This window comes from Schistocerca americana, chromosome 1 (assembly GCF_021461395.2).
Source record: "Schistocerca americana isolate TAMUIC-IGC-003095 chromosome 1, iqSchAmer2.1, whole genome shotgun sequence".
Lineage (NCBI taxonomy): Eukaryota > Metazoa > Arthropoda > Insecta > Orthoptera > Acrididae > Schistocerca > Schistocerca americana.
In genome coordinates, this window is record NC_060119.1 from 508,565,004 (window position 1) to 508,582,715 (window position 17,712).

A 17,712-nucleotide genomic window follows, 5' to 3' on the forward strand; every position below is an offset into this window, starting at 1 on the left:
ATTCTTGTACTACTTGTGCCAACTGATCTTGCACTTCCCGGATTTCTCTTTTGTACTGTGTGTTGATTTGATTTTGATTTTGTTTGAATTTTCTAATTTGTTCATACTCTTCTGTGTCAGTGAAGGCTACAGGTGTTGTGTCATTCAGATCATCATCTACCTTTGTAGATAAGTTAGTGAACTGATCTGAAAGTTCGGCTACTTTATCCGATAGTGAAATCATTTCCTCTGTATGTTTTTCTGAACCAAGTTTCAGAGTGTCCATTTGTGTTGCAATCGTGTCTACTGTGACCTTTAAGTTTTCCTGAGTTTTTGCAAGTTGCGTAACCGAATCGGTAGATGCAACTGAGTCAATTTTAGTTTGCAAGATGTTGTGATTTTCATGAAAAATAGTTTGCAGTTCTTTTATGGCTGCTTCATGATTCTGTAATGCATTTTCATGCCGCGAAAAAATAGGTTGGAAATGCTCACAAATTTGTGATTTTACGTCATTACAGACTTTTTGACATTTCGATTCAATGTTATGTAACTCACTAGTTAAATCTTCACGTGTTTGTTCAAGTGTGGTGTCTAACTTTTGAAGATTTTGTTCCATTGTGTCTAACTTTTTGAGATTTTGTTCCACTGTGTCTAACTTTTTGAGATTTTGTTCCACTGTGTCTAACTTTTTGAGATTTTGTTCCACTGTGTCTAACTGTTGCTGTGTTTGTCTCTGATTTTGTTCCATTTGTTGCATTAATTGCAATAATAATGTATTAGTGTCTGGAATCTGTTTCTCTACGCTTTTCGGCAGTGCATTTGCACCGACAACATTCACATTTTGACAAGCAGAAAATGTGTCTTGACTTATTTGAGAAAACGGTGATGACCCAAAACCTGAATCTACAGTATTTGCGAAATTGTGTCCTGTCATTTCGGATTCCTGAGGCGAGCTGTTGCCGACCGATCGATCGATAATGCTTCCCTCTTCACTAATTGTTTCACTGTCCACGCCATTGTTTGCCGCCCGCTCCATTTCCCTATGCACAATTACCAAATTACTACTTTGAACATCAGTTAATTCATTACTCGGTGGCGCTAACACACTGCTCTCATTTTCACTGTCATTTCTCAGTTTACTTTGGAGCCTAGTATTACGTTTTTCACACGCCATTATTGTCACAGTATTTCACACGACAACACAGAAAAACACAATTTGAAGAGCAAAAATAAGAGAACACATTAACATAACACTGAAAACAATATCTAGTTAATTACAGCTGCGAAATACTTGGTGCAAATCTATATGCATGCCACAACTGTTTTACTGTACAACAATGAAAGGCTACAACTACAAAGGAGATTCTCTCTACAATTACGCGCTAGCAATAAACAAAAGCTACACTAAATACACAAACTACAAGAAAAATCAGAAGATTCCAGTGAGGTATCCTGGCAGGGTCGCCATATGAAACGTCCCCTTTGAACAATTATACAAGACTGTGCTTAAACTGACACACAATATTTTGTTAGCGCAACGCAATCTGACTTTCAAAATTCCCTACAAAAGAATGGCCCTGACTAACATTAAACTATACCTTTCACAAATCACTTACCTCACAAAAATCTTCGCTGCTCAAGCTACTGCAATACAGTGAGCGCTACTACTGCCAGCTAAATAAAAGATTCAAACTATGGAAGGCACTAACTACTGATAGGGATAGTTAGCAAATGAAAGATATTAATAGAGAACAAACAATGTATTTACCTTAATATCATCACAAGTCATAATATATATATCAGTTCATTACAAATCTCCGCCATCTCTCTCCCCACATCCACCACTGCTGGCGGCTCACCTCCAACTGCGCAACGCTACGCGCTGTTCACATCCAGCTGCCGCTGCCCAACACTACAATGGCAGACAACAATGCAAACTAGCGACAGACTGCACACAGCACAGCCAGTGATTTTCATATTGAGCGCTACGTAACGTTGCCAATAAGAAAACATAAACAGCCTACTTACATAGAGAAAACATAAACAGCCTACTTACAACGTATACTGAAACACATAATGCACAAGTCTGAGGATATGTTAGAATTTTTCAGTCTTTGTTCGATGTGTGCATTTATTGCTGAAAATAATAGTAATAAAGAACGGAAAATGATTTACTTCAGAAACTAGTTACTTTGAGCGGTTTCAACAGACAGGTTAAAAATGGAGATGGAAAGGCCGGTATAACGGAAAACTGACTGTTTCAGCGATCACCGCCTTCCCTACTCATTAAAAGGAACGATGCGCACAGATGCTTTTCGTAGGAGGTTGACACTTTAAAATGTTTTAACAGACCGAAACAGCAATCGTCGCGAACAGTCCAGGGGACAGACGTTGCCCTTTGTAAACTAGATGTCACCCTCTGTTATCAGTGAAGTTCAGAAGAGCGCGACCTGTCTCCAGTCTTGAACGGGACAAGGGGATTGTGAACAACCGTCAGTCTACCCATGCCTAGAACTATCATTCACAGCTTAGACCGTGCAACCGCCGTTCCTTTTCAACAAGAAGGGCTGTCAGCACGGAGAGATCGCTCTGGAGTCGGCCTAAACCAGCGTTTCTCAACCTTTTTTCCTTTGGGGCGCACGAATCTACGTTTCAAATTTTCATGACACTCCCACATGCGATTATTTCCGTACCTGCTAAAAAGCAAACGTTCAAAGTACATCAATATATTGTTTTGGTATGGGGTGACTACGAGAGATAGATTTTACAAACTTACACTACTGGCCATTAAAATTGGTACACCAAGAAGAAATGCAGATGATAAACGGGTTTTCATTGGACAAATATATTATACTAGAACTGACATGTGATTACATTTTCATGCAATTTGAGTGCATAGATCCTGAGAAATCAGTACCCAGAACAACCACCTTTGGCCGTAATAACGGCCTTGATACGCCTGGGCATTGAGTCAAACAGAGCGTCGATGGCGTGAACTGGCACAGCTGCCCATGCAGCTTCAACACGAGACCACAGTTTATCAAGAGTAGTGACTGGCATACTGTGCGAGCCAGTTGCTCGGCCACCATTGACCAGACGTTTTCAATTGGTGAGAGATCTGGAAAATGTACTGGCCAGGGCAGCAGTCGAACATTTTCTGTATCCAGGAAGGCCCGTACAGGACCTGCAACATGCGTTCGTGCATTATCCTGTTGAAATGTAGGGTTTCGCAGGGATCGAATGAAGGGTAGAGCCACAGGTCGCAACACATCTGAAATCTAACGTCCGCTGTTCAAAGTGCCGTCAATGTGAAAAAGAGGTGACCGAGACGTGTGACCAATGGCAACCCATACCATCACGGCGGCTGATGCGCCAGTATGGCGATCACGAATACATGCTTCCAATGTGCGCTCGCCCACACACTGCCGGGAACTTGAACGTCCTCTGCAAGACGAACAGCAACTTTTATGGCCATTGTGATCTCTGGACTTGTCTCCAGTCGACCATGTATGGGGAATGAAGTGACGAGAGCTAACTCATGCGACTCATCGACCAACAACTCTTACAGAACTATGTGACAGATCGAGCACGTATGGCGTAACGTGGTACTGGACACTATTCGCCATCTGTATGATCGACTGGATACCGGACACACCGCTTGCACTGCAGTCCTTGGAGGCTACACCACATACTAATATCGGTTTTTCAGCATGGGCTGATACCTAGTATTTCAGAATCACATGTGCTATTGATCTGTAAATGTGGTCATTTCGTGTACTCCGTACCCATAGTTGCAGCAATAAATCTTGAGTGAATTGGAAACCACTGAAAGGGTGTACTAATTGTTTTTCCAGCACTGTAGATGCCTCCTGCACGACGGCGTTCACAAGATAGCGCAGTGTGGATTAACTTGGCCCGACACTGCGCAGGCCTCAAATTACCCCCGAGAGCAACGAAAGGCGCTCGACTTTCGAATGCTTTTTCTTTTTAGTTATCAGTATTCTGGCTGGTTTGATTTGGCAACAACGAATTCCTCTTCTGTGCCACCCTATTCATCTCAGAGTAGCACTTACAACCTACGTCATCAATTATTTGCTTGATGTGTTCCAATCTCTGTCTCCTTCTACACTTTCTTACCCTTACAACTCCGCCTAGTATCGTGGAAGTTATTCTCTCATATCTAGTGTCCTACCGTCCTGTCTCTTCTTCTTGTCAGTGTTTTCCATGTACGCCTTTCCTCGTCGAATCTCCGGAGAACCTCCTCATACCTTACTTTCAGTCAACCTAATTTTCAACATTCTTCTGTAACATCGCGTCTCAAATGCTTAGATTATCTTGTTCCGATTTTTCCACAGTCCTATTTCACTACATACAATTCTGTGCTCCAAACGTACATTTTGAGAAATTAATTGCTCAAATTTTTGATACTAATAGACATCTCTTGGGCAGGAATGCCCTTTTTCCCAATGCTAGTCTACTTTTGATGTCCTTGCTCCTTCCGTCATGGTTTATTTTGCTGCGTAAGTAGCAAAATTCCGTAACTTTGTCTACTTTGTGACCATCAGTCATGACATTACGTTTCTCGCTGCTTTCATTTCTGCTACTTCTCATTACTTATGTCTTTCTTAGATTTTCTCTCAGTCCGTATTTTGTACTCATTACACTGTTCATTCTATTCAGCACATCCTGTAGTTCCTCTTCACTTTCACTGAGGATGGCAACGTCATCAGCGAATCACATTATTGATATTCTTTCACCTTGAATTTTGATTTCACCCTTGCAGCTTTCTTTTATTTCCGTCATTGCTTTTTCGATGTACAGATTGACCAGTAGGGGCGAAAGACTACATCCCTGTCTTAGACGCTATTTAATCCGAGCACTTCGTTCCCGTCATCCACTGTTATTATTCGCTCTTGCTCTTGTGCTCTTGTACATATTGTATATTACCCGTCTTTCCCCAAAGCTTACCCCTATTTTACTCATAATTTCTAACATCTTTCATCGTTCGACATTGTTGAACGCTTTTTCCAGGACGACAAATCCTGTGAATTTGTTTTAATTTTCCCTCAGTCTTGCTTCCATTATAACCTGCAACGTCAGAACTGCCTCTCTTACGCCATTAACTTCTTAAAGGCAGACTGAACGTCATTTAAATCTTCCTCACTTCGTCACTTCTTTTCCATTGTTCCGTATATTATTCTTGTCAGCAACTTCGATGTATGAACCTCTGTGCTGATAGTGCGATAATTTCCGCACTTCTCGGTCCGTGCAATCTTCGGAATGGTCTGGATGTTATTTTTTACGAAAGTGAGGTGGTATATCGCAAACTCATACATCCTAAACACGTGAATAATCACTTTGTTTTCACTTTCCCCAGTGATTTAGAAATTCAGTTGGATGTTGTCTATCCCTTTTGGCTTAACCGATCGTAAGTCTTTCAACGCTCTTTTAAAATCTGATTCTAATATTGGGTCTCCTAACTCTTCTATATTGGCTCCTGTTTCATGCTCTATCACATCATCAGATAAGTCTTCCCCTCATAGTGGCCTCTTTCTACCTATCCGCTTTCTCGTCTGCATTTAAATGTGGAATTCCCATTGCACTCTTAATGCTACCACGCCTGCTTTTAATTTCACTGAAGGCTGAATTTTCTATATGGTGAGTCAGTCCTGCCTACAATCATTTCTTTTTCGATTTCTTCACATTTTTTACGCAGCCATTTCGCCTCAGCATCTTTGCGCTTCCCATTTATTTCGTTCCTAAGTGACTTGTATTTCTGTATTTAAAATTTCCCTGAACAAGTTTGTACTTCCTTCTACCTCTGGTTTCTATGCAGTTACCTTCTTTTTAGACCTTTCCTCTTCAACTAAACTGCCTTCTGAGCTACTCCTTATTGCAGTATTTATAGTCTCAGATAACTCCTAGCGCATCTCTTCATTCCTTGGTACTTCCGTGTCCCACTTCTTTGCACACTGATTCTTCCTGACTAGTCTCTTAGCCCACTCTTCATCACTATTAAATTGTGATCTGAGTCTGTATCTGCTCCTGGGTACGCCTTACACTATGACAGTCCAAAACACGACCCGCTATTCTCATTCTGAAGCCGGGGAACTGCATACTTACGACTGCACTTCGATCTGGCGGCCCCCACGTTCTTTGACGACGACAGTCGGGCGTTAGACCATTGTTAACACACAGGGTGTAAATTTTAAGTTGACAAACCAGAAGAACTCGGAAAATAAGCTTCACACGAAAAAATCTGTAGAATCCAAAGTTGATTATTTTCGACGGGAACATCTGCTGATGCTAAAATTAGCCGCCACTCCAGCCCCCCGGGGGTGGGGCGGGAGGCGGGAGGCAACTTAAAAATATCAAATGGGAACCTCCATTTTTTATTGAAGATTCAGATTCTACATAAAAAACTACGTACATTTTGTTTCAAACATTTGTTTTGATTCTTGGTAGTTGGCGCAATAATTCAAGAAAATCCATGTCCTCATTTTTGCGTGGAAAATGGTTACGGATAAATAAATAATATTTATTTACTTCGTTTGGTTAGTTAGATAGCTAGTCAGATGATTTATTTGATAAATAAAAGTTATGTGGCTTCGTGACCACGAAACAGACAAAACTTATCCGAATCTGCGGAAAAAATTACTATTTGGGTCAACATTTGTAAAACTTTAATTCCTCTCTCTCAAACCCCACCCTGTGGGGAGAGAAGGAGAGTTTTCGTTTTAGCGAATCAAAATTTACCAAGTAAATAAGTATTTTTTATTTATCCGTAACCAATTCCCAAGAAAAATAAGAACATAGATTTTCTTGAATTACAGCGCCAACTACTAAGAATCAAAACAAATGCTTAAGACAAAATGTACGTAGTTTTTATGTAGAATTTGATTCTGCAATAAAAATGGGGGTTCCCATTTGAAATTTTAAAGTTGCGTCCCGGGCTAATTTTAGCGAAAGCAGATGTCCCCCTGGAAAATAAACATTGGATCCTACACATTTTTTCGTGTGAAGCTTATTTTTCGAGTTATTCTGGTTTGTCAACTTAAAATTTACACCCTGTATATTTACATTGTGGACACATTCGCCGTCTTAGTTTTAACAAGTCTGTTACTCACAACTGCTTTAATGTTCGGGCATAATTGAAAGACTCAACACACATCTATCGCACGTTATTCTGAACATTTAAACTACCTCCGATTGCATTGCAGCGTATGGATTTTGCTCAAGGAGAGAAACAATATCATTGAAATATACAGAAATATCGATTTAACGATTATCGATATTGCGATGAACCGCTTTGGATAATATTTGGTCCGGCATTTAACCATAATAGCCCCCAATACGGTACGTCGTTCGACTGAACGATAGCCGTTAAAAGAATAGTTCAGTGCATCTCTCTCCCGATGTCAAAATAGTTCCTCACTATTACGATACGGGATTTTTCACAACAAAGTAGAATCAGAAGGTGTGATTCAAACCATGTCGTGCAGGTGACGTGCTTACCGCTGTAAACAATACCTCTGTCTGTGAAAATCACGCAACGTAACAGTTTGACAGTGAAGAAGAGTAATATAGCCCTCTATGCGACAGGACAGACATTTTTTTCGATCTAGGTTGTGTTTTCATAATCACATTAACGAGCTGTACAAATGTGTTGCAATTCAAGATATCGTTTGAGATGAAGTAAATAGAGGTTGCGAAAATACACAGATTTTTTCACTGTACAGTCTCCAATTCCTTAATGCGAAGAATGAAACATAAGATACATTCGTTTCCTATTTAAATTATATTTTACTCTGTCCAACGTCTTAACATTGCAGTTTCTTCAAAACGTCAGCAATGTGCTAGGAAAGGAATTTAAAGAGTGAATTTAGTAGCCGTCATTATCACACTGTGCAACTGAAACACGTGACTCACGTATGGATTTCTGTTTGATGACATAAGCTCGTAGCATAAATTTGGAGACGCAAAGGGAAAATGTACCTCTCTCTCTCTCTCTCTCTCTCTCTCTCTCTCTCTCTCTGTTTGCATTAACTAGAGGATAAAATGTGTGGTAGGAAAGAAAATTATCTTCGTTGACGATTCTACATCTACATCTACATTTATACTCCGCAAGCCACCCAACGGTGTGTGGCGGAGGGCACTTCACGTGCCACTGTCATTACCTCCCTTTCCTGTTCCAGTCGCGTATGGTTCGCGGGAAGAACGACTGTCTGAAAGCCTCCGTGCGCGCTCTAATCTCTCTAATTTTACATTCGTGATCTCCTCGGGAGGTATAAGTAGGGGGAAGCAATATATTCGATACCTCATCCAAAAACGCACCCTCTCGAAACCTGGCGAGCAAGCTACACCGCGATGCAGAGCGCCTCTCTTGCAGAGTCTGCCACTTGAGTATATTAAACATCTCCGTAACGCTATCACGGTTACCAAATAACCCTGTGACGAAACGCGCCGCTCTTCTTTGGATCTTCTCTATCTCCTCCGTCAGACCGATCTGGTACGGATCCCACACTGATGAGCAATACTCAAGTATAGGTCGAACGAGTGTTTTGTAAGCCACCTCCTTTGTTGATGGACTACATTTTCTAAGCACTCTCCCAATGAATCTCAACCTGGTACCCGCCTTACCAACAATTAATTTTATATGATCATTCCACTTCAAATCGTTCCGCACGCATACTCCCAGATATTTTACAGAAGTAACTGCTACCAGTGTTCGTTCCGCTATCATATAATCATACAATAAAGGATCCTTCTCTCTATGTATTCGCAATACATTACGTTTGTCTATGTTAAGGGTCAGTTGCCACTCCCTGCACCAAGTGCCTATCCGCTGCAGATCTTCCTGCATTTCGCTACAATTTTCTAATGCTGCAACTTCTCTGTATACTACAGCACCATCCGCGAAAAGCCGCATGGAACTTCCGACACTATCTACTAGGTCATTTACATATATTGTGAAAAGCAATGGTCCCATAACACTCCCCTGTGGCACGCCAGAGGTTACTTTAACGTCTGTAGACGTCTCTCCATTGATAACAACATGCTGTGTTCTGTTTGCTAAAAACTCTTCAATCCAGCCACACAGCTGGTCTGATATTCCGTAGGCTCTTACTTTGTTTATCAGGCGACAGTGCGGAACTGTATCGAACGCCTTCCGGAAGTCAAGAAAAATAGCATCTACCTGGGAGCCTGTATCTAATATTTTCTGGGTCTCATGAACAAATAAAGCGAGTTGGGTCTCACACGATCGCTGTTTCCGGAATCCATGTTGATTCCTACATAGTAGATTCTGGGTTTCCAAAAACGACATGATACTCGAGCAAAAAACATGTTCTAAAATTCTACAACAGATCGACGTCAGAGATATAGGTCTTGCGAGGATCGCAAAAAAGGCATTTATCTTTCCTCAAAGCATCTGCTTTGAAGCAGCGTGACATGATCGTCACCAAGGGTCTCAAACGCAAACATATTTCAAAAGAATAAACAACTAGTCAAAAATTTTCTTTATTGCCGTTGCAGTTGTGTAAACTATGCTTCGATAAAAAATTGTTGGGCGAAAACGATTCGCTAACGATGTGGACATAAATATTGCACAAACATCAGAGGAACTGGAAGACCGCGATAAAATATTGGTGATTGCTGTCTATGATCCCCAACTTCTGAAGAATATTCGCAGTCAATGGTAATGATTAGATTTATCCTGAATTTAACAGGGGCAACGTAGTGAAAGAATTTACTTTTAATAAATAGAGGTTAGAGATGAATAAAAATTACTATGGTCAACCGCCGTTGTGTATCTGGTGACACAACAGGAAGACTTGTATTGTAGATAGTCTTCTACGGATTTCTATTACAAATAGTATTTTCTAGCAGATGGTGTTGGTCTCGAGATGAACTTTCTTTATTGGCTAAGAAACAGATCAATTAAGCAACATTTCAAGAACGTTAGGTACCACACAAAACGTTGACAGTCGCGTCAAATTTTGACAAACCAGTTCAGTAGGTTCCATATATTTAATTTTTTATTCCGATATTTTATGTACACTTTTGAGATACAGTTTGCGCATCTAACGTCATTTCAGATTTAAAACTGTTTTGTTTTACCCCCTCCATGTACATTTTTCTAGTCTGTTTAAAACTATTTTAATTAATAGAATTCTGCTGGTTTCATTAAACTGTCGAAACCGTGTGTAATTAATTTAAATGTATTTTAGTTTCAAATATACCTCTCCAGCATGGAGGGTGATAATTAACGTCTGTATACACAGCATTTGAAACAACAACAATGACAACAACAGCAGAAACAATTAACTAGGCCCCACACTAGCGGCGGATCTGTCTCGCAGCTCACGTGAGTGTCGGCAAATAGCAGATCGCAGAGATCGATCACTGATCACTCGGAATTTCCGTACAATCTGATAAATCGCATGCGACGAGTCGGCCGCATGCGGCGACATGGGTGCTTGGATGTAAGTCGTCCTCTATTTATTGAGCATGGTTGTTTAGTTTTGTTTCGTTTTGCTATGAGCACATGGAGTAGAAACCTTACGTTAGAAAGTACAGTCATTTAGGGAACACGAACCGATCTGAAAAGTTAATCCGCAGCCCATGCTGCCACTTACGTTAAGAATATAAATGTAAAACTATCGGCACCCTTAAGTTTTGCATTCATCAACATTTAATAACGAAGCACTGGGACGCAACTGTAGATTCTGAAGTATAGTGCTTATGGAACAGTCATACCCGTTATTAAAGTTTCTAACACCTACACCGATTGGGATAGTATCAATAAAAATGTTAATTTAAATGCTTACATCGTACCTATTCTACATCTGTACTCAAGTTCCTTGTCGTATCATACAACTACCTGTTGTGCAAACAATTTACAATTAGTTACGGAAACCATTTGTCCTACTATCGATAACATTTCCACCTAGGCTGCAAAACCACTGTGTAAATATTTACAGTTAAACCTACAAGATTAATGAATGAAAAACGAATAGATCCGCATTATGATGTATTTGCGGAATGGAAAATTAGATGTAACGACATATAGAATGTCAAAGGAAAATATAATGTATTCCGTAACAAAGACAACAATTCGCAAAGGAAGCGTTTTAAAAAAAGTTTTACAAATCTCAATTATTTTTTTATTTATTATGTTTTACAAGTATCAGTATATATACGGAGATCAACTACCACTGCTGTTGAACTTAATAGCTCATTTTGCACAGCGGAACTCCGAGAGACAATAGCTTTCGAAAAACTGGCTGAAACTGCTTGATAAAACGTTCGTATGTGGCCGGGTCGGAGCGAGTGACGTATTGCAGATGTCGCCATCGTTCCGTCGCTCGTGTGGGGTCCTTTATAAAAGTCATCGTTAACATTGTCAATATTTCACGTTCTGGAGAGTTCTCGAGAATATATCGAGTCACTTCTGTTGAAAGAACTACAGTTGTCGGGCAAAAATATGGGAACACCGGCAGAAACGCATGCTTCGACATAAATATAGATACTACACAAAGTGATCAAAAGTATCCGGACACCCCCGAAAACATATGTTTTTCATATTAGGTCACTGTGCTGCCACCTACTGCCAGGTACTCCATATCAGCGGCCTAAGTAGACATTAAACATCGTGAGAGAGCAGAATGGGGGGTTCCGTGGAACTCGCGGACTTCCAACGTGGTCAGGTGATCGGGTTTCACTTGTGTCATACATCTGTACGCGAGATTTCCACAGTCCTAAACATCTGTAGGTCCACAGTTTCCGATGTGATAGTGAAGTGGAAAGGTGAAGGAACACGTACAGCACAAAAGCGAACAGGCCGACCTCGTGTGTTGACTGACAGAGATCGCCGACAGTTGAAGACGGTCATAACGTGTAATAGGCAGACACCTATCCATGACCATCACACAGGAATTCCAAACTGCGTCGGGATCCACTGCAAGTACTATGACAGTTAGGCGGGAGGTGAGAAAACTTGAATTTCAAGATGGAGCGGCTGCTCATAAGCCACACATCACGCCGGTAAATGCCCATCAACGCCTCTCTTGGTGTAAGGAGCGTAAACATTTGACAGTTGAACAGTGGAAAAACGTTGTGTGGAGTGACGAATCACGGTACACAATGTGGCGACCCGATGGCAGGGTGTGGATGTGGCGAATGCCCGGTGAACGTCATCTGCCAGCGTGTGTAGTGCCAATTGTAAAATTCGGAGGCGGTGGTGTTATGGAGTGGTCGTGTTTTTCATGGAGGGGGCACGCATCCTTTGTTGTTTTGCATGGTTTTATCACATCACTGGCCTATATTGATATTTTAAGCACCTTCTTGCTTCCCACTGTTAAAGAGCAATTCGGGGATGACGGTTGCATCTTTCAACATGATGGACCACCTATTCATAATGCACGGCCTGTGGCGGAGTGGTTACACGACAATAACATCCCTGTAATGGACTGGCCTGCTCAGAGTTCTGACCTGAAACCTATAGAACACCTTTGGGATGTTTTGGAGCCGGCCGAGGTGGCCGAGCGGTTCTAGGCGCGCGACCGCTACGGTCGCAGGTTCGAATCCTGCCTCGGGCATGGATGTGTGTGATGTCCTTAGGTTAGTTAGGTTTAAGTAGTTCTAACTTCTAGGGGACTGATGACATCCGAAGTTAAGTCCCATAGTGCTCAGAGCCATTTGAATCATTTTTTGATGTTTTGGAACGCCGACTTCGTGCCAGACCTCACCGACCAACATCGATACCTTTCCTCAGTGCAGTACTCCGTGAAGATTGGGCTGCCATTCCCCAAGAAAACTGGCAGTTCTTGATTGAACGTATTCCTGCGAGAGTGGAAGCTGTCATCTTAGCCAGGGGTGGGCCAACACCATATTGAATTCCAGCATTACCGATGGAGGGCGCCACGAACTTGTAAGTCATTTTCAGCCAGGTGTCCGGATAGTTTGGATAAGATAGTATACCTAAGTATTGTATTTCACCACGAACAGCACCTGTGAAATGTCCTCATTACGTTCCTAAAATCAGTCGTGGTCATAGCTGTGTTCTGTATAGTTGTGAGTGCATTATGTCAGAGGTAAATGAATTCGAATGTGAGCAAATTGTTGGTGCTCGTATGGTGAGTTCTTACGTAAACAAAGTAGACTCAATGTTTGGTATCGCATGGGGCACTGTATCTGATGTACACTGCGTACAGGGAAGATCATCACCTCTTAAGTCGCAAGGCGGACGAAAGTTTGTTAAGCAGTTGTGACACATGGTCACTGAAGAGGACCGTGACAAAAAATAAGAGAAAGAGGACGACAGCTGCAAAAGTCACCGCAGAAGTGAATTCACACTCGCGAATTACGTCAGCGTCAAAACAACCCGTAGGGAACTCCATGAGCTAGGAACTGCAGGGTGCACTGGAATTCCAAAATCACAAGTCAGTGATGCAGTAACAGGGAAATACGGTGCCGAAGCCATAAAACCTGGAGTATGAAGCAATGAAAAGAAGTCGTTTGGTCGGATGAGTCTTGGTTCACACTGTTTCCAAATTCTAGCCACGTTTACGTCCCTAAACTGAAACACTGCAGGGGTTCGGTAATAATTTACGCAGCCATATCGTGCCGTTCCGTTCCTGGTTACTCAGCAACGTCGCATTGCTAACAAGATTTCACCACTTTGGCTAACGAGATCCATCCCAAAGTACAATCTTTTTTCCCCAATGATGAAGCTGTTTTCCAAAACGACAGGATGGCTGTTCGCACAGCCTGGATCTTGGTTTCTGAGCACGAGGACAAATTGTCGCGTTTCCCCTGGCCACCACGGTACTGCAGGTCGCAATAACGTAAGTGAGTGGCAATGTGAGCCGCATAACGGTTTCAAGATTCATAAGGAGTTTATAGAGAATGGTCAGTTGCATGTTTTCATCCCGCGATAGTAGTCTCTAATACGAGTATTATTAAGAAGTGTGGCCGTTTCACGTTTGACGGCTATTATATGTACACACGACAACCTGCATGCTACAGAGGTCTACAGTAATTTCAACATCAAAAGATTTCATTCTAGACACATACGTCATTTGATATAATCGTACTCAATATTGCCCAGTCAACGAAGATGATGGTGCGTGATCGCTACCCACTTCCATCATCGTTACCTGAACTTAAAGGTACACTACTGGCCATTAAAATTGGTACACCACGAACATGACGTGCTACAGACGCGAAATTTAACCGACAGGAAGAAGATGCTGTGATATGCAAATGATTAGCTTTTCAGAGCATTCACACTAGGTTGGCGCCGGTGGTGACACCTACAATGTGCTGACATGAGGAAAGTTTCCAACCGATTTCTGATACACAAACAGTAGTTGACCGGCGTTGCCTGGTGAAACGTCGTTGTGATGCCTCATGTAATGAGAAGAAATGCGTGCCATCACGTTTCCGACCTTTTATAAAGGTCGGATTGTAGCCTATCGCGATTGCGGTTTATCGTATCGCGACATTGCTGCTCGCGTTAGTCGAGATCCAATGACTGTTAGCAGAATATGGAATCGGTGGGTTCAGGAGGGGAATACGGAACGCCGTGCTGGATCCCAACGGCCTCGTATCACTTGCAGTGGAGATAACAGGCACCTTATTCGCATGGCTGTAGCGGATCGTGCAGCCACGTCTCGACCCCTGAGTCAACATATGGGGACGTTTGCAAGACAACAACCATCCGCACGAACAGTTCGACGACCTTTGCAGCAGCATGGACTACCAGCTCGGAAAGCATGGCTGCAGTTACCCTTGACGTTGCATCACAGACAGGAGCGCCTGCGATGGTGTACTCAACGATGAACCTTGGTGCACGAATGGCAAAACGTCATTTTTTCAGATGAATTCAGGTTCTGTTTACAGCATCATGATGGTCGCATCCGTGTTTGGCGACATCGCGGAGAACGCACATTGTAAGCGTGTATTCATCTTCGCCATACTGGAGTATCACCCAGCGTGATGGTATGGGGTGCCATTGTTTACACGTCTCGGTCACCTCTTGTTCGCACTGACGGCACTTTGAACAGTGGACGTTACATTTCAGTTGTGTTATGACCCGTGGCTCTACCCTTCATTCGATCCCTGCGAAACCCTACATTTCAGCATGATGATGCACGACCGCATGTTGCAGGTCCTGTACGGGCCTTTCTGGATACAGAAAATGTTCGACTGCTGCCCTGGCCAGTACATTCTCCAGATCTCTCACCAATTGAAAACGTCTGGTCAATGGTGGCCGAGCAACTGGCTTGTCACAATACGCCAGTCACTACTCTTGATGAACTGTGGTATCGTGTTGAAGCTGCATGGGCAGCTGTACCTGTACACGCCATCGACGCTCTGTTTGACTCAATGCCCAGGCGTATCAAGGCCGTTATTACGGCCAGAGGTGGTTGTTCTGGGTCCTGATTTCTCGGGATCTATGCACCCAAATTGCGTGAAAATATAATCACAGGTCAGTTCTAGTATAATATATTTGTCCAATGAATACCCATTTATCATCTGCATTTCTTGTTGGTGTAGCAATTTTAATAGCCAGTAGTGTATTTTGTAGGAAGAATGTTGTAAGTTATTTTATTTTATTACAGATCCAGTCACGGGCTACAATATTTATCGATCAGGTTATTAATTTCTGTCAACGATGATCGTCTTCAGACCTGAGAAAATGCAGTGTACGATACAGTTCGTGTAACTGAGAATGTTGGCGGTACGTTCACCTTAATTAGCCATATGAGCTTCGCTGCAAAATAACAAATTTTTCAGTATAGAATCCAGTTCGTTTCATTGAGAATGCTGATGGTACAGTCACATTAATTAGCCGTATAAGCTTCGTTGCAAAATTACAAATTTTGAGTACTCGTCGCTGCATGGCCGTATACTTCGTCTCCTTAAACAGTCATCATGCATGGCGTAATGACATGGTACTCGGGGTGTTATAGACAATTATTGCGAAGGTGTCATCAAAATAAGAAATGATACGAATTGTGTCGTACACTGCATTTACTCAAGTCTGAAGATAGTCATCGCTGACCGAAATGAATAACCTGATTGATAACCACTGTTGTCCGTAAATGGATTTGCAATAAAATACAGTAAATGATTCCTGGGTCGCTCGAGAACCCTTCTACGACTATTTCCCAACGCATAGAATGGTATAAGATTTCCTTGAAAACAGTACAGCATCTGCATTTATCCATTCCGGGACGACTGTGAACTGTTTTCAATGCCAACGGCTTTCCTACCCCATTTTAGGCAAGGTGAAGTGTTGCGTTTTTGGCGTTTCCATGCTTTTGTCCTCCCCCTGTAAGTGATGCACTCTAAGACAAAACAAATGTGAACGTCCCCTTTGAAAAATTAATGAATGACTGTGCTGATAAACCTCTTACATTATTTGCTTTTCAAACAGCTGAGCAAAACTGAACGTACTCAGACATTACTCACTTTACTTATTCTGATCATCACTAAATTGACACACAATATTTTTAGCGCAACGCAATCTGGCTTTGAAAAATCCCTACAAAAGAATGGCCCTGAAGAACATTAACCTATACCTTTCACAAATCACTTACCTCACAAAAATCTTCGTTACTCGAACTACTGGAATGCAGCGAGCGCCACTATTGCCAGCTAAATAAAAGATTCAAACTACTGAAGGCACTAACTACTGATAGGCATACTAAACAAATGGTATGCCCGCATCTCGTGGTCGTGCGGTAGCGTTCTCGCTTCCCACGCCCGGGTTCCCGGGTTCGATTCCCGGCGGGGTCAGGAATTTTCTCTGCCTCGTGATGGCTGGGTGTTGTGTGCTGTCCTTAGGTTAGTTAGGTTTATGTAGTTCTAAGTTCTAGGGGACTGATGACCATAGCTGTTAAGTCCCATAGTGCTCAGAGCCATTTGAACTAAACAAATGAAAGATTTTGATAGAGAACAAACAATGTATTTACCTTAATAGTGTTCAAAAGTCGTATATATATATCAGTTCATGACATCCAGTCTTACAAATTTACTGTCTCTGATGGACACGCGTCCAGATCATCCGCTCTCAAAACTCCGCCATCTCTCTCCCCACACCCACCACTGATGGCGGCTCACCTCCAACTGCGCAACGCTACGCGCTGTTCACATCCAGATGCCCAACACTACAATAGCAAACAACAATGCAAACCAGCCACAGACTGCACACAGCACAGCCAGTGATTTTCATACAGAGCGCTACGTGGCGTTACCAATAAAAAAAACCTAAACAGCCTACTTACAAACGACGCATCAAGGAGGAATCATCTGGATGGGACGGAAATGGGTAGATGTGATCTACATGTACAGAAAATTAATGATTACAATTTCAGAAAATTTAAATGATTTATTCAAGAGAAAAAGCTTCTCAGATTGGGCAAGTCAGTAGTGCGTTGTTCTCCTCTGGCCCTTATGTAAGCAATTATACGGCTTAGCATTAATTCATAGAGTTGTTGGATGTCCTTCTCCTGACGGATATCTTGCCAAATTCTGTCCAAATGCCGCGTTAGATCTTCAAAATTTTAGAGGATCTGACGACTTTGCTGACCGAGGTAGGGTTTGTCAAGCATGAAGACATGCCGCAGAAACTCTTGTTGAAATATAAGCTCGGGCTGGCTTGCCATGAAGGGCAACAAAACAGGACGTAGAATACCGCTGTTCTGCAAGGGTGCCGCGGATGAC